The sequence below is a fragment of the Euleptes europaea genome, chromosome 6, assembly GCF_029931775.1.
Source record: "Euleptes europaea isolate rEulEur1 chromosome 6, rEulEur1.hap1, whole genome shotgun sequence".
NCBI classification, from domain to species: Eukaryota; Metazoa; Chordata; class Lepidosauria; order Squamata; family Sphaerodactylidae; genus Euleptes; species Euleptes europaea.
Genome location: NC_079317.1, coordinates 36,643,010 through 36,662,180, shown reverse-complemented (window position 1 = coordinate 36,662,180; position 19,171 = coordinate 36,643,010).

Genomic DNA, 19,171 nt, shown 5'->3' with positions numbered 1-19,171 from the left:
TGCCAATTTTAGAAATGCCCAGTGGGAAAGGGGGCAGCAACTGCCCAAAGGGAAACCTGCCATGTGGAAACCCAAAGTATGAACAAGATGGCTCAAATGGCAAAAGAAGAACAAGGCATAAGTTAGAAAACTGGTCAACAGGGACTGTTGGAGTTTTAAGTGTTTGACTCTTCAGCACGATGACAGCAGATATCTTGTGGGTGTTAAAATTACTCAGAAATGAGTGTTAATGGTAACAGTGAAGAATGTGGAAATTTCTTGATTACAGATGGAGTAAATCCATTGATTTACTGCATAGGTTATTTGCCCTGAGTTCAATGCTGTTAGGGAACATTTTTTTCCTGTTTCCCCACAGCATCCTGGTGCATCCCTGCACCTCCCAGGATCTCCCCTGCTTTTCTCTGATCACAGCAAAGTCTGAGTGGCTGCTGGGTGGATGAAACAGGTTGTATTTCCCTGGTCCTGCCCACCTAACATCCATTCCCCACACTGTAGCCATTTCCTCTCCCCACTGCAGAGGTGGTTTCTTTTCCTTTTAGTTGGTGATCTAATAGCCTTATATCAATATGCCATTATATATTTAAAAAATGCCACAGGTTGTCTGAATCCCCAGCTTTCATTTAAGAAAAAAGTTTATCCCCTTTCTTTGCAGAGCTATATGGGGGGCGGGGAGCAAACTCTGCAATGAAATAGGCTAGAGCCTTACTTAAAATAAATAAAATCTGGGAATTCGGGGAACCCAGTGCATATTTTAGCTGATTAAAACACACACACACACACACACACACACACACAAAACTACCAGGGTTTCCAGTGCTCTGTATTAACAACCACAGCAGCAACAGGACAAACCACACAAGCCAGCCCTCCAAGAGTCACTGGAAAAGACAGTCATGCTAGGAAAAGTGGAGGGCAGCAGGAAAAGAGGAAGACCCGACAAGAGATGGATGGACTCAATAAAGGAAGCCACAGCCTTCAGTTTGCAAGATCTGAGCAAGGCTGTCAAAGATAGGACATTTTGGAGGACTCTCATTCATAGGGTCGCCATGAGTCGGAAGCGACTTGACGGCACTTAACACACACAAACAAGGCACCCTGGAAGCCCTGGGGTCCGTTTTAAGGCGTCCCTGAGGCATAGGCAGCCGTTATGGGAAGCTTTCTTGGGGCGTCTTATCTAGGGCCGCGACGCGTGCGGGGGGGGGGCACCCCACCATGGCTTGCCAGGCAGAGGAACAGTTTGGTTGTAATTAGCATTAAAAGACACTTCCCTGCCTCTGATCTGCAGCCCGGAGACCACAAGTTCCCCAATTCTCCTGCTTGCTTCCCTTTCCCTCGCTGCTCCATTATCAACCCGGCAGCGACCGGCAGCCTACTCCGCCCCGGGTGCTCCAGCCCGAGGAGGTCCCCCATCATCTGTCTTTTCCAGCAAATGATGTAATTGTTGCTTTGGGTTTGCGGTGAATGCTGCTAATCCGAGCGGCTCCGTGCGCGGCTGCCAGCCCCGTGCCAGGCCCTGCCGTGGGGCTGCGGGGGCGGGCGGAGGAGCCCACAGAAGGGACCCGAGCGGCGGAGCGGCTGTAATTACTCCCCAGACAAATCTCTGCCAACCGAGAGGGCCGGGGGGGGGGGGGGGGAAATCGCGGCCCATATTGCGCGGCCTGCCGCCCCCGCCCACGAGGATAATTTGAGACTCAAATCCCAGCAAAGACCTGCTACAAATTGCTGCAAATTAAGCTGATTTTGCCCCGAATGAGGGATTTTCTCCTGCAGATCAACCCTTCCCGAGAGTTGATGAGGTGGGGATTAAAGGACGGGCTGAAATCAAAGGGGCAGGATGAGGCAGGATGCGGGGGGCGTGCAGAGGAGCAAGCGGGAGGGGGGCACGGAGGCCGGCCTGGCAGTGAAAGTCCCGGAGCATTAGCATTTATTGATTTCTACTTTACTGACATTTTATTCTATTACCAAGTTTCCGATTAGCCTTAAAAAAAAAAAAAAATCCGAGGCAGGCCGTGAAGGCATGTTTGCTTTTGACCTCAGGGCACTCGCCTTTCTCTTGTACCCGTTTTAAGAGACAGGAGCCCGGCAATCTCGGTTTGCCATATTGCCCCATTTTAAAGAAAATGTCTCTAGAACACACGGTGCTCCCTACGGTTCAGAACACTTTTTCGGCAATTCACCGGTCATTTATGCACGGGAGGTTTGGCCTTGGATTTGCCCCTCTCTAGATGCACTTTTCCCCTATCCGAATTCTTAAAACTCTGCATGGGGGCTTATTTTTGAGAATTTGGATGGGGAAAATGTACCTCTAGAGAGGGGCAAATCCAAGGCAAGACCTCCCATGCCTAAATGGCCGCTGAAATAGGCCGTCTGTATAGCCCGCCCTTTGCTTTCGGCACATTTTTGTCCCGGCTTGCAGCGAAAAGACGGTGCTGTTTCCATTTACACGTAGTAGAACTCTCAGAGGAGCGTACCTGGGATATGTTAACCTTCTCCCACTCACTGATCACATCGTACTATATCCCGCCCCCATTAGCATCACCTCAGCAAATACGCTGTTGCTGAGGTACCCTTGTAGGGAAGGGGTCCCCCAACCTTTTGAGCCTATGGGTACAATTGAAATTCTGACATGGCATGGTGCAGCAAGAAAATGGCAGAGCCATAAAATGATTCCCACAGCTTAACTTCAGTGACATAGTGCAGATCCTTGTGCTGAGGAGGCAGCTGCTGCCAAAGCACCGAAATCTGCACAGGCAATCATATCTCCAATAGTCAATCAGAAGCCTTGCTGGGTAAAAGCTCTACCTGGCCCCACCCACTTCCTCAAAACACTTGACCGGTGCCAGAAAATGTGTCAGTGGATGCCATGGCAACCCATGAGCACCAGGCTGGTAAGCCCTGCTGTAGGGGGTAAGGCAAAATGCTTGCATGATACTTCGGTCTAGAGACAGATAATGATTTCCCCCCCCCCAAAAAAAAAACACCAGGTGATTGTATGATAGAGGCATCATTGTCTGTGGTTGTGAACACTCATTATTGCATTGACTTACATTGTAATCCAACTTGAGTCTCAGTGAGAAAGTAGGACAATAAATAAGTAAGTAAGTAAAATTGTGGTACTTTTACCTGTCTGTCTTCAGCTATCAATCTTAAAAATGTAAAAGGATGAAGGCTGTTTATAGTTTGTGCTTCTCCAGACTTTGGCTTACTGGCACATGGAGCAGAACAAAAACTTGTGTGGTAATTTAGACGTTGCAGGATCCACCCCGTCCCCATCGATATCATGTTCCATGTCAGAAAAAAACCAATACAAGAATCCACCCTAAGGCCTGAGTGAGCAGTTGGAAAAATCATTTATTTCTGACTCTTCTGTACCTCCACTGTATCCTCTAAGTTTCTGCCAGTGGATCCATTTCCATCTGTTTCGACAGGAATGTTGCAGGCATCTTCAATTGCACCATTAAAGATTTTATGCTGTGCATGTTAAAATTAAAAAGATATATGTGCAAATAGTCACTACAGATGTAATCAACTTGATTTAATACTAATAGGAACCAGGAAATGGAATTTATGACTTTAAAAAGAAGTTTTTTTTTTTAAATCATAAATACAAGTACTTTGTGCAAAACAGGGGGAGAAATCTCAATCTGAAGAGTTTATTAGAGTCTAATCCCTCACTAGCAAACGAAACCGGGGCTGCCTACCCAATAATCCCGACTGCCATTAAAATATTAAAGATAAATCTAATCGTCTCTTTATCCAAAATAAGCGACTTTTATGTTGAGAGGAAATGTCTAACCCCTTTGGGAAGAGAATTACTCTTAATGTATCAAATGGAATTCAGTCAGGAGGGTGAAACTGGGTTTAACATCAAATGAGATGGTAATAGAGATAAAGCATAGTACGACAAATTAAAAACACTCATTTACACAAATTGAAATCCCCCCGAAGAAGGCATAGTGTTGCAAGTGAAATTCCCACTGGGCACTCTTGTTCCTTCCTTTTCAGAGGTTAACTTTTTAACCAGAGAGAACTCTTGAGGGTGCCTGTTAGATGTTGTCCAAAGAACAAAATTAATAAACTCAAACCACAGAGATGATTTTCATATCCTGTAGTCTGTTCTAAAATATTTATCTCCAGTAAAGAGTATTCACTTGTTTTTCACAACATTCATGTAGCCCATTCAAAATGTAAAAAAAGCAAAATGCTGACCCTTTCCCTACTGCAACAACAAGTTACAAATAGTGCTGTAAAATAGCAAGTACAAACAAGAAGAACAGCACAAGTTCCAGTTGCAAAATACAAAATATATATATTCACAACCAATGTTCAATAGTCAAAGGACTTGCACATCAAATACACAAAATACAACTGTACCATGGATGTATAAAGAGTTCAAAACCAAAAGGTAAATGGAAACTTATCCAAATAGTCTTAATGGTTACAAAAAATTCAAACAGTCAATGGCTCATAGAAACCCCAAAGGTCTATTCCCAAAGATGGCAAGCACAGAGGAGAAGGCCTTTCTAGGATGGAACTCCAACAGTTGCAGGGGTTGATCATGTGCAGTAGAGGTGATAGAAGCAATTCCAATACCAGCAATGCTGCTCATGTGCAGTAACTGGTAGTTAGATCGTGCGCAATAGGAACTGCTGAAGGAACTCAGTTGCCCATAGCAGTGATCTTATTAATGGAACCAATGTGTACATTGAGGAATCCTCAGTCATACATAAATATCAAACAACCATGGTGCAGAGGGGAGGTTCATGGGTACGTGGACTCTGGATTGTGTTCACGTTTCGCTTGAGGGCTTCATCAGCCAATAGTACACAATGTCATTCGTCAGTGTCGAATTCTCTTAGACCCGCAGGTTCAGTATCAGTCATTTTTCAGTATCAGTATCAATCATTTTTATTTCCAAATGGTTTATAGTTATCCTTGTAAGATAACTCACTACCATTTCTATTTTATGGGTAAAGAGGTGAAACATGAGCATCACATGATTTGTGATGTCATGGATGATTGCGCTGGAGCTCCCCCCACTTCTCCCTAATTTTTTGTGAGTTTTTGCCCATGCACTTTAGTGCTGATGCACACTGCAATTAGACAGGAAAACACTTGTGTCTAATCTGCCATTATATACCTTTGGAAAAGTTTGTCCTAAAAATGGATTCCCCAACTGGGCCGGAGTTCAGAGCACTTTAGAGAAGTGAAATTCACCAGAGTTCCCCCCCCCCCCCGCGCCTGCAAATCTAAGAATTTCTTTGTCAGTTTCACCCAGAATCCACTTGCAGCTCTCTCTCTCTGTCCAGGAATTTGCAAAACTATTTAAACCAAAAAGCCCAGCAACAGCGCTTTGCCTGGTGCTCCTTCTTCAAATGTACTTCTTGAAATTCAGCCTCAAGCTGAAGCACAATCCACCTGAGTCAATTTCACCTGAAATCGACTTGTGGCTCCCCCTCTCTGTCTGGGAATTTGCAAAACTTTCCACTGAGCAACGCAGTCCAGAAAGGGGGAATGTAGAAGGGGGGGATTATTCTCGCATTTATGTATACATTCGATTCATCGTTAAATTGCTTATCTACTAATAATTTTTTTTTAAAAAATTAGGAGGGGAAATTCATTTTCTGTTTTGCTTGGAGTGTTTTACCAAGCCACTTTGTGAACTTTCTGGCTTTCCCAGTGTGTAACGAGAAACTCAGTAGCAGACTTATAGCCCAGGGGAATGCAAAAAGGGAGGGGGTTTATTCTTGCTTCATGCATCCATTCGATCCAGTGTTAGATTGCTAAGCTTCTTGTCAAACAATTTTAAAAAAATTAGGGAGGGAAATGGGTGGAGGGAGGGGAGATGAGCAAAACAGTAGGCATGAACAAGTGGAGTGATTGGTGGGGTGGAGAAATAAAGACCATTTCAAGAAGTTCACATACAGGAGAACAGCTGTCTTGAAAATGGAGGGTGGAAATCATCGTGTTAAAAGTGCTCAGGAAAACAACAAAGGACAAATGATGGGAAAACATTTCTAACACCAAACGGAAGAAAAAACATGTGGAAATGAAAAAAATAAAACATAGCTTTTGACAGCATGAAACATTGTAAACCATTTGTGTGGAAAAGGCCTCTATTATAAATCAGTCAGTAACTCAGGGCACCTTCCCTCGATCACTCAAAGAGCCAATTATCCATTCACTATTGGGGGGGGGGGAATCCCTATAGAAAAATGATGTGGCCAGTTATCGCCTAGTGTCTAATTACCCTTTCTGGGCAATGTGATTGAGAAAGCAGTAGTAAACCAACTCCAAGTCTTCTTGGATAACTCATGTGCTCTAGACCCTTTTCAGTTTGACTTCAGGCCAGACTATGGGACAGAGATAGCTCTGTTAGCTCTAGTTGATTACCTCTGTCTGAGTGTAGACAAAGGCCAAGCCTCTCTGTTGTTCATATTGGATTTATCTGCAGCCTTTGATACAGCAGGGATCATGCCATCTTGTTGAGGTGCCTGGAGGCAGAAGTAAGTATCAGAGGATGTTCACTGAACTGGTTCAAATAATTCCTCATGGATCAGACACAAAGGGTTGCTATTGGATATCAGTTGTCATCACCAGTGTGGGACCTATCTTGTGGGGTTCCACAGGGCACAATTCTATCCCCCTTGCTTTTCAATCTCTGTGTAACGCCCTTAGGACAAATCATTTGCAGTTTTGGAACATGGGAAATGGGCAGCCCAATCCTAACAAGGGGAGGAAGGGGTTTGGATTGGTGGCTGCATTACTGCCACTTGGGCTGGCTACAGTGGCACCAACATTGGTGCTGAAGAAGAAGGAGTTGGGTTTTTATTTGCCAACTTTCTCTACCACTTAAGGAAGAATCAAACCATCTTACAATCACCTTCCCTTCCCCTCCTCACAACAGACACCCTGTGAGGTAGATGGGGCCAAGAGAGCTTGAAGAGAGCTGTGACTAACCCAAGGGCACCCAGCTGGCTTTATGTGTAGGAGTGGGGAAACCAACCCGGTTCACCAGATTAGAGTTCGCTGCTCATGTGGAGTGGGGAATCAAACCTGGTTCTCCAGATTACAGTCCACCACTGCAAATCACCGCTCTTAACCACTATACCATGCTGGCTCTCTGCCTGCTGGGGCACCTACACTGGATTCTGGGGAGCTGCACAGCAACACAAGCCTCGGGTGCTGGTGTAGCCTCGCTTGCAGTGTTTACCCAGCGCGGAGGCTCGTGCCGGGATCAAAGGGGACATTCTTGGGGGCTTAGCTGATGTTAGTCAGTTCCCAAAGCCCTTTTGGCCTGGGAATGCTCCTTTTTGCAGTCGCCAAGTTACCCCTGCAAAAGGCAGGTGTAGCCCCATGGAACTCCAAGGAGAGTTCCATGGGGTTTTCTTGGAAGAGGCATTTATGGCTTGCAGTGCTCGTCAGCAAGCCGCTCAGGAGGCAGCACGGTTGTGCCTTCTCTGGGCCGGGGGTAAGTAACCCACCCATTAGGATTGCAGACTAGACTACTGCAATGCACTGTATATTAGTCTCCCTGCAAGATCAGCTTAGAAACTCTAACTGATCCAGAATGCCACAGCTCAGTTACACCTATTTAGATTCCAGTGATATCCATTCCAGAGAAATCAAAAGGAATTAACCAGTACTTAACTTTAGCAGAAGTTAACCTTTGTGTTTTTATTGAAGAAAACAGGCCGTTAAAGCATGGCCGTTTTGTCTGGCTATTCTCCCTCTCATGTCTCATGCTTTTTTATCCCGCGATCCAAAATCCAAATGCATGGTGAAGTCTGGGAGAATCGCCAGACAAAACGGCCATGCGTTAACGGAGCAGTGTGTTGGCCCGGAGTGCTGAAGTTGGCCCAGAGCAGCCAGGAGCAGTGAGGACCGCTGCCCCACCAGGAATCCTGGGCAGCCCTGCAGAGGATGCAGTGGGATTCTCCAGGAGCAGACCCAGCCTGGAGATCCCGTAAGGCAGGCAGGCAAGGTGCCCCAGCCCAGAGTGAAGACATGGCCCTGGGAGGGGGCCCTGGGCCCTGGGCGAGCATGATTCAGTGCCCCCGGGGGACTTCCTTCAGGGCATGGGTTGGGTTGGAGACCATGCAAAGGCGGTGAGGAGGAGGGCCCACTCGGGTGGGGCTGAGCAGGCGCACAAGCCCACAGGAGGGCTGGGCATCCGGCCTGGGAGGCTGAAGCGGTGTCTGGGTGGCTTCCAGCTAGGCTCCCTGCTCCGTGGCTCCCAAAAGCTGCCCACTGCACTGCAGACAGGGAGAGGGGGGAGAGAACAAGAGAGGGGGGCGGAGGTCAGGGGGGCGGAAAGTTGCTGCTGCCTGGGGCCGGGCAGTGGCTCTTCCCTGCAGAAAGTCAACCGAGGAGCTGAAATGCATTGGCAAGCACTTACGGCTGTTGCGAGGCTTAATTTTAAATTGGAAAAGAACAGGAAAACCTGGGGAAGTTACGAAAGGAGGTGGGTTGATCCCCCAGGTGGCAGACAATCATGCGTGTAGACTAGGGAGATTCACTACATTCGCGAGATAATCGCAGGACTAAACAGCCGTGCGTTTTCAACCTGTGTAAGTGTTTTAAAAACTGTTTCACATCTATGAATTATAATTCTGAGCAGTATAGAAGACTGTACAGTTGATTTATATAAACCTGTTTTTATTTCTCCCCCAGGGCATTTGTTGGTCAGCTGGACTTAAAAAAAAAACTTGAAGCACCTAGAATTCTAGGTCTTGTTGGATGAGATGAAAATATTTTTTAAATATTCAGTTAATTTCTTTTTGTAGCCTGGACTGCAGCCAATGAGAAACGAAAGAGATATTTTTTTCTTGACATGTAATAGTTTTAATGGGTTTCTTGCTCTCTCTTCCCAAGCATGGGAGATAGAAGATAGGCTTAGATGGATGTTAGTCTGATATGTTGCTGCATATTCTAATTGACTAGCAGAGTCAAGTCATTTTTATCTTAGTTATTAGTGTAGCTGAAAAGAAATAGTATTAAAAACTTTGCAGGTTTAGAGGATACAGATACAGCTGGTGGTATCCTGTAGCTACATATTTGATTTTCACATTCACCTCATAGAAGAAATTTCAGCCCATTGGTAAGATATGAATTTAATTACACTTTTACCCCTCCCCTTTCTCCAAGGTAGAAGATGAAGAAGAGTTGGTTTTTATATGCCGACTATATCTACCACTTAAGGAAGAATCAAACCGACTTACAATAATTTTCCCTTCCCCACCCCACAACAGACACCCTGTGAGGTAGGTGGGGCTGAGAGAGCTTTAAGAGAGGGCAGGGGGCTAGAGAGAGAAATGTTGTTAGGCATGATGGAAAGAAGACCAAGTCTGCAGATTGTACTACTTTTACCCGAGTGGAGTACAGGAGACTATGCTACATATAAAAAAAGATCTCAGCACCAAAGTCTCCTTGGACAAAGATGTAATCATTACTCCCCATTTGAGAATGTATACATTAGGAGTAATTCACATCTGTCTTTAGCACTATTTGAAACTGGCAACTCAGGATCAGAGCACCTTGGAAAGCAAAGAGCAGAAGTTTAAAAACAAAACACAACATGGTTGCCCAAGTGGTTTCTCTTCCCAGCCTGAGGTCCTGAGATATATGAGGCACATAAAGTGTTTGGCCTTAGGTGGGCCCCACACCATACAGAAAGTGCTCCATCTTTTGAAAATAGACACACACTGCAAAATACTATGGGAAAATATCTGTATTGGCATCAGTCTGCATACAAAGTACCCGTTTGTAAAAAAAAAAAGTGTGTGGGGGGGGGCTAATTACAAGTAACCATGATGGGTAGCCATGTTAATCTGTCAATAGCAGAAGAAAAGAGTAAGAGTCCAGTAGCACCTTAAAGACTCTTGCAAGTAACCAGAATACAGACTTTGCAGCATGTATGGATATGCTGGGGTGATTCTCCATAACCGTTAAATAATTTTTAAACATTCAAACTTCTAAAAATGTAAACCATTCTATGTAAAACTAGGTTTGAACAAACCCAAATAACCAAGTTTTCTACACATGGATTCTTATAGAGCACCTTACCAGCACACTGGCAATGTAGTTTGTTTCACATGTTACACTTTAGCACACACATTTACTTTGGCACACACACATGCTTAGATGGGGGGGGGGATTCTGAGTGAAAGTCAACCCAAGTTTGTGACTTACACTAGAGTGACAACAAAAGATGTCATCCATCGCTCTAATTTGCTTTGTTGTATACTGAATATGGGGAAAGGGGATTAAAAATATAAGAAGATCTATGTCTGTGAGAACGTCTAATTGTCGAAGAATTAAGTAGAACTCTCTTTAGAAAGGCAACAGGAGAAGGACAACCTGCAAGGAGATCTCACTGAACATGTCAATGGAGTATTTATTCTTGTCGCTGAGTTCAATCTGATTTTTATAGCTTGCATCCATAGACATAATTAGATGGAAGGAAAGGGCAAGGGTACGGAAGAAAATAAAGTAGCTGCCAGAAAGGCACCATAAGATTTATATATTTAAGCATTTAACCCATCCTACTCATAAGTCTCAAGGCAGGTAAACTTGCAGTTTAAAATCAGATTCTCTCTAGTTTGGCACCAGCAGTACAATATTCAACTTCTTTGCGATGGATGTTGGGGAAGGTGTTTTCACGAGGGGGTGAAGGAATAGTTATCCTTGCATTGACCTTTTTTTTTTAAATTAGGGGAGACATACACTGCAGAAACACAGGGGCTATGGGAACCATGCTATGCAGGTCTCCTCAGATTATGCCCATCAGTTCTTTTAGGCATAATGCAAAGTTCTGCTGGTTCTTGCCTTTAATAACTTGTGGCCAGGGAACCCGAAGGACCATCTGCTCCCATACTCTCCAGCCCACCAGTTAAGAGCTGCCTGTCAAGCCCTGCTTTCTGTGCCCCCACCTGCAGAAGTGAGGTGGGTGGCAACTAGAGACAGAGTATTTTCTGTGATGGCACCTCACTGTTGGAACATCCTCCTCCCCCACCCCACCCCGGCTTGCCTGACGCCAACTTTACTTTCTTTAAGGCTTTAAATTAGAAGTTTTATCTCATCAGCTTTTTAATGCTCTGCTCCTGTTTCATAGATAATTTTTATGTTTCTCATGGCCAATGGTTAGTTTTTTAGTACTGTGGTTTTTAATTGTAAGCCTCCTCAAGCAGGACTCTGAAAAGGCAACACAGAAATATTCTAAATAAATAAGTCGTGTTATACAGTGGGGCTTACTCCCAGGAAAGTTTTCTTGGAATTGCAGCCTGTAAATTGAAATAAATTAACATCTGGATTTGGGTCACATTGCCAATGATATCACAGACATGATCTAGTAAGTGCTCATGGCAGTTGAGCCACCTGGTTCCATGCAGCATGCAATAGTACAACAAGTACATGCTAGCTAAGGAAGAGAGCACATTTTTCACTGTCAACATCTTTCAGTTTAAGTCTGGTAAATAGAATTTATTTATTTATTTATACCCTACTCTTCTCTGCAATGGTGACCCAAAGCAGCTCCCAACATCATTGTCCCCTTCTCTATTTTATCCTCACAACAGCAACCCTGTGAGGCCAAGAAAGTGACTGGCCCAAGTTCACCCGGTGGCTTCCATGTTGGATTCAAACACGGGTCTCCCAGATCCTAGTCCAACACTTTAACCACTATACCATGCTGGCTCTCCTTGATGAAAGATGTCTGGGCCTAGTGCAAGAATTAACTGTATAATTATTGCATGAAAAAATATCTGAATTTAGGACGTTTGTTGGATCTAGATGCTGAAATCTGTAGTTCATATCCTTCCTCAACCTCAGGGCTTGATTCCTACTCTTCTTACCGTTTGTAGGTAGCAGGAAGAATAGAGAACACATTAGTTAACATTCTTTGTTCGCAGAATATTAGGCAACCACACTTCTATCACTCAGTGGAGTAAAATTACGTAAAATTAGCATTTTGAATTTTGCTTAGGAGTGCAAACCCAAGAGCACTGTTGTAATGTAGCTGCAGATGTCCAACCCTGTCAAGAGAGTGGCTGTTGTATTCTGGATCAGCTAAAGCTTCCAGCTGACGTTTTAAGGGTCCACGAGGAGTATTTCACAGCAGTTATGGGTGTTATCTTCACAGGAAGGGTTGTACAAATTTAGACATGTATCTGTAACACTGTTGGGTTGTGCTGTGCCACACTTAAAAGCTTTCTTGTTTCTGTTTATACAAAGTAAATTAAAATACTGTCCCTGTTTTGGAGAAATATTTCCTGTACTTTTAAAAAATGCTTGTTAATGTACACACACAGTGTTTCTGGCTTCAGGACCCTCCCTGAAGGTCTCTAGAAGTTAGTGATGCATTCCCTGTGGGTCTCTAGAAGTTAAGGCTACACAAGCTACTAGAGAGTATCATTGTACTCCACAAAGTGCTTAGAGTTATTCTGAAGATCTGAGTGGTCGCACCGGACATACCTGCCTAGTCTGTAACTGCAGACAGTAAATGTTGCTGAAGGTATTTGCATTGCACCACTATTGTGAAATTAACATTTTGTTAAATACAGTTGCATTTTAAAAGAAAACTATTGCAGTCACTTATTAACATATCCTATTTCAGAATTTAATATAGCATGCACTAGGTAGCAAGGAGTCAAAACATAGGGGAGAGTTTTGCACAGACAATGATCTTTGGTATTGATCCTGACTGTCCCACCAATCAAAGACGCTCATTTGGTGGGCACACAAGAGAGGGCCTTCTCGGTGGCAGCCTCAGGAGGCAGTTGAAGTCAATTTTATTTAGGATTGCGTTTGACTAATTTAGTTTTTATTTATTGGCAGTGCTAATTGAGATTTTAAATTTTGGTCTCTTAGGGTTTTTTCTAATTGTTGTTTTATTTACTTTGTAAACCACCTTGAGTTCTGCAAGGTGGAGGGTGGCTGATCAATGTTTTAAATAAATAAATGGTATGAGAATAGGGATGTTGCAAGATATCATTAGTGAAATATCTGAAGACATACTGTGTTACAGAACCCCATGACTTGATCAGACTGGGTGACTTCAACATTCATGTCAAGACCCTTGTGCAGCTCAGAACTAGATGATCTCCATGTCAACCATTGGACAGTCCCAGATTTTTATGGGACCTATGCTTGTGAAACGTCATATACTAGACCTACCTGTCTGCACTGGACTAGATTTTGATGGCCTTGTGATTGGAGGCATGCAGCTCTATAGTATGTTAACTAAGGAGCCGTGTCTTAGTTCTAAACAAGAGTCTGCAAACTGTGGTCCTGTGGAAGAGGTTAAATAAAGCACAACTGAACCCAGACAAAGGAATGGTAATATCGGTGGAGAATCACAATTCTCTGGAGGAGCATAGTAGGAGCAGGCATGGAACCCAGGAGAGACACTTGGATCATGCATGCCTTGACCAACTGTTTTTATTGTACAGTAGATCTTTCTTGAAGAAGGCAGATCTTGCCATGCTAATCCATGCTTTCATAACCTGTAGAACTGACTGTTCTATGTGGGTCTTCATACGAAGACATCCCAGAAACTACAGCCTGTCTGTTCCTGAATTAAAGGTTCTGTGGCATTCCTTAAAAGCCCTTCAACATAGTCTGGGGCTTATTTGAGTCTGCCTCGCCCTGTGTAAGACGCCATTAGCAGCTGCCCTTGGTGAGTCAGGCCCTTCTGCAACTACTTTTGCTTTGGGAGGTAAGAACATCTGCTGAAAGGAGCCAGGCCTTTACCACAATTGCCTGAGGCTCTGGAATGACCTCCCAGAGGAGGTGAGTTCCTTTTGCAAAACCTTCTAGAGAGGTTTTGACCTCTCTTGTTCAGAAAGTATATGGCCTGTATGGTCATAAATGGTGTTAATGTTTTAGTTCTTTTAACTGCTAATGATGTTTTTGCGGTGGAAAGTGCTGCCGAGTCACAGCTGACTTATGGCGACCCCTTAGGATTTTCAAGGCAAGAGATGTTTGGAGGTGGTTTGTCGTTGCCGGCCTCTGCGTGGGCTGAGAGAGTTCGGAGAGAACTGTGACTGGCCCAAGGTCACCCAGCAGGCTTCATGTGGATGAAGGGGGAAATTGAACCCAGTTCTCCAGATTAGAGTCCGCTGCTCTTAACCACTACACCATGCTGGCTCTCTAATGCTGTTTTTAGCATATTATTTTTAATTTTGTGATTTTATTGGTGACAATTTTTAACCTTTTTATTTTGTTCTTTATTTTGAGCCTTGGAAATGTTGTACATAAAGAAGCAAGCAAGCACCAGTTAGGGTTGTGTAATTTTCACATTAATCTAACCATTGTTAGCACTGCCCGCATAACTGACCTAATTTGAGGCATAGTGAAACCATTAAAAGTAAAAGAGTATTTGTCAAATTAACTATTGACCTTTTGGGGATTAGGTAAAAGTATTCCCTTTTGAAAGACAAAGTACTGCTTATGGAATTTCTTAGTTACTTGATAGCATGAATCCAAATAATTCTATATTACCATTACTATTTTACAGAAGGAAATAGAATATTGTATTGAAGGATCCACAAACTCTTATTCCTGGAGACGCATTTTGATATGTTAAGGACAGAGGGTCAAGCCAACAGTTTACTGGTCTCCTAAACTGTCCCATGAACACACGAAGCTGCCTTATACTGAATCAGACCTTTGGTCCATCAAAGTCTTCTCAGACCAGCAGTGGCTCTCCAGGGTCTCAGGTAGAGATCTTTCACATCACCTACTTGCCTAGTCTCTTTAACTGGAGATGCCAGGGACTGAACCTGGGACCTTCTGCATGCCAAGCAGATGCTCTACCACTGAGCCACAACCCCTCCCCTCCTGTCAGTAGGCAGGCAGTTTTTCCCTGAGGGAAAGTGGTCCTACCACATCAGTGCATCCTCTGCTCCCCCTTTTTCCTGTTACAACTTCTTTCAGCAGGTGTGCGATAGAACACCATACACTACGAAGTGTCAATATTTTTTGCTTGCTTTCTCTTAGGGAACTGTTGGAGCTCACCTGCTGGCTCAGGAAGGTTCACAGATTCCCCACCCATATCACTGAAATATGTGTATGTTTCGTGAACTTTCATTACACTGCTTGCTATGATGTGACAAAGAGAGGAAGTGACAAATGTACTAGTTGCCTCTATTGAGACATGTGAAGCATTTAAGACATCTGTCCTATTAAACAGTCAAAGGATATGTCTAGATATCATTCTTGTGGTTTGTAGCATGTAAAGCAAGAACCTTCTAGATAGAAAACATTGCTTTTGTATACATCAGAATGTGCAAAACTCCTCATCACACAAGGAAAACAATTCAATTTCCAAAGTAGATTTTAAAGAAGAAAGAAGGTACTTGTATGAGAAAGCTAAACGATAATAAAGTGCACAACAGACACATACAATAAAAGAAATTGAATATTGAATTAAATAAAGGGCTGCCTTTACAGTCCACAGATCAGTTGTTCAGAAGGACATTTTTCTAATAAGGAATCAGGTTGCTTCTAAGCAAAGCCTTCTGAAGGTGCACCTTTCAAATGGGTAAAACTGTCAGCTGCCCATAGCTGAGCATTTTCTGTTGTGGCTCTTATCTGGTGGAATAGCCTGTCTGATGAGGTCAGGAATGCTCCCACACTCTTTATACAACTGTATAACAGGGTACTGTTCAGGAGGGCATTTTTATAATAGGGAATAAGGTTGTTTAGCATCTGTGAAATTTAGTCAGTGTTCATTTCTTTGTTCCTTGTACATATTACACTGTTCGTTGCATCTTTTCCACCAATTTTGTAATTCATAATTTTTACAATGTTAGTGTATTATTCCCAGATTTTGTACCTTGGTTTTATTCACTGTTGGTTTTATTTTATATAGTTCTTATTTAACTGTTTCAAATTGTGTAATCAGCCTGGAGCCACAGCAAAAAAATGTGGATTATAAATAAAGTAAATAAATAAACTCAACAGAGAGTTAAGTATGCTTAAGCCTACCGTGAGGGATTCTGACCACTATTTGGGTTTGGGCCTCTACAAAGTAACTGCAAACTTTCCCAGCAAATATTAAAGCTTTAACAAACTGTACATCTTACTCCAGAGCTATTAACAGAGCTTCCAGAAATCCTGATCACCTCATTAGAAGTTTGTTGGTTAGCCGAACAACAAAGTGCATGCTGTGATTATTTATTTAGCTGTCAGCAGGTGTCACTATTACGTGGTTCTGCAATAAAGAATCCTCTAGTTTTAAAAAAATTACAGCAAAACAATTAAACAAACAACCCTGCTGTACAGACCTAGAATGCCACATGTGGATGCTGAAGGTTGTTCACTGGGTATGCTCTTTTCTTAGTTCTGGTTAATAAACTGGCAGTGAGATTTCCAAGTCAGGTCTTTAGGATTTTAGGCAGAGATTTCCCTCCAGTCCTATTTGAAGTCTCTTAACTGGAAAGACAGCCATCATCTTTTTATATGTGAAAATTGCACTCTGAATTGAATATGTGATCCGATGGCAAAAACATTGTGATCTAAAAACAAAACAATATGCAGATTGAGCATCTAACCATTTGGATCCTAGGAACACACCAAGCTATTGTCAAGATCAAGAGATTGATTTATAGTACACTTCCCTGGAGGAAGGGCAGAATTTTAAAACAACCTGGTAAACAAATTAACTTTATTTTTAAAAACAACTGTGTATCTAGACCTCATGGTTGTAGATAAGAAGCCAAGAACATGATGTCTTAGAAGGTTACAATTTGACAGGTATTGCAAGGATCATTTTCTGTCTCATCTTATGGTCTTTTTTAAAAAAGACTTTGTCCTAACGGAAAGGGGCAGAAACCCTATAAATCCCTGATTGATGCCACCCTTTTTCTGTGGTTACTGACTCATATAGGACACATAAGCATTCATAATACAACTGTTTACTTTGACACACGGAGGGAGAAGGTGAATGCTTGGTTATGCTGACAGAAAGAAGAGTTTGGGAAGTGACCTTGTGTGAGGGCAGAGCTAGGGACTGCTAGAATAAAAATTGTCCCCTTTCTATCACAACTGGTGCACAATGCTTTTATTATTTATTGTAACACCTTGATAGCTCAATCAAGGATAGAACATTCAGGTCACAGAAGACAAAGATTATACATGGAAGTTAGTGCTATTTGCTTGAACTGCATGTGCAGTTTCTCAAGTGTGATGAATGCATGCATGCATATTTCATGTTGGTTTCTATACAAACATGACTTCCATGTGATAATTTTTATGTTACACAAAGTGGCCGTGAGTGTCCACAACCTGACCAAAAAAGGAGATTCTTTTTATATAATTATGGCATATGACAAGAGATGTCAGGAAGTATATCAGCCTGTGGGACAAAGATGCTTTATTTGCTTGTCAAAGATAGAAGAGATGCTTCCCTTTATTAAATGCAAGGGTTTAGATAATTAATGGACAAGGTGTTTAAGGAGCAGTGTTTCATACACACAGTTGTTTCCTTTGTGTTCAGAATATGGTTATATTCTTCCAGTTCCAAATCTCTTATGCTTATAGATAATTTGCAGCTAAAGTTTAAGGTGAAAGAAGTAGTGAGGCATGTTTGAAAAAGTTAACACAGAAAACTTTTGAAAAAACTTTTAAACTGGATTTGAATCTGGATTCGTTTTAATTTACACGCATTTGAAATGGTTCTATTAATATAAATGTTAACCGTTGCATTACAATTATTTTTAAAATAATTATAATTTCAGATGAATATTTGATTTCAACACATGAGATGTGCTGAGTTAACCTATTTTACAAAACATCAGATATCAAATACATGTTTAGCACAGTGAAGGTGGCCAATCTTTTTAAATTACTGGGCATTTTAGATCCAGATTCTATTTTAAAAATAAAGTGTATTTGATTTCAACATTTGTTGGATATATGTCGGATTTCTATATGTGTATTTTGTGTTCAATGTATGTATTTTGTTTTCAGAATTCCGTGTTAAATGCATGCATCGGATTTGCCTTCAGTCCCCCGCCCCCAGAAAGGTTATTTTTTAAACCCCCAGGAAGGTTATTTTTTAAAGCACTAATTCGGGTTCTAGAAAGCTAATTACATCAAGACCAGGAATACATTCAGACGTTGTTTTTTTGGTGTGTGTTCCCCGGAATAGTTCCTAGTTGGCCCTGGTTCCACGTCGATCTCACATTTGCATCCAGTCCCGACAGTCATTGTACATTTCATTTTGCTTGACGTCCGTCATGAGACCGACGCTCCAACCCCACTCTCGTGGCGACTGCGGCCCCCTGCGAAGCCACTTTCTCCTCGCATTCAAGAGTGAACCAGGAACGGATTTCCGAACTCTTTACGAACCTGTCGCTCTCCGACGCGTTTTGAGGAGGGGGGGGAAAAACGTTTTCCCCTCGCTTCTTTTGGCCCTTTTCAGCCCCGCGGAACGCACGGTTGGGCGCGCTGGCGGTGAGCCACCCGCACCCCACGGAGGAGATGCGGGCTCCGCGACGGAAGGCAGGCAGGCAGGCAGGCAGGCCGGGGGCCGGCCGCAAAGGGGATGGCGACGAGCCCCCCGGGGCCGCGCCGAGCGCGCCAGTCCTTGCAACCGTCTGGGATCTGGAGCGGGACAGGGGAGCCGCGGCCTGGCCTCGGAAGCGCCCTCGGAAGCGCTGCGAAGGTGGCACGGGGGAAGCGGGCACGGGGGGGGGGGGGAACAGGAGCCCCTTTGCCCCCGGGGCGCTCCTGCCCTGCCTTTGACCTCTGCGGCGAAGGAGCCCCCCACCCCGCCCCGCCCCGGCGCGCCGCCCCTTCCTTCCTGCCTTCCTTCCCACGGGTGGCGCCGGCCCTCCGACAGGTGCCCCCCCCCTCCCTAAGTGGCGCTCCCTCCCCGCGACCCCTCCCCCCCGCGCGCGCCCAGGGCCTCGGAGGGCTTTTTGCAGCCTCCGCCTCAGAGCCCCCCCAGGCCCCCCACACCCACCTGCCGCAGCCGGCGCGCCCGCCTCTTCTGGCCGCCCCTCAGCCGCTGCCCCGCCCTCGCTTGCCCTCGGGCGGGCGGGCTCGGACCCTCCGGGCGCCTCCGCCGCGCGCCCCAGGCCGCCCCTGGACAGCTCTGCCCCCTCCTCCTCCTCCCCCCCTCCCCCCGCGTCCGTCCCATTTGGCTTTTTCGGCAGGGCCGGCCCCT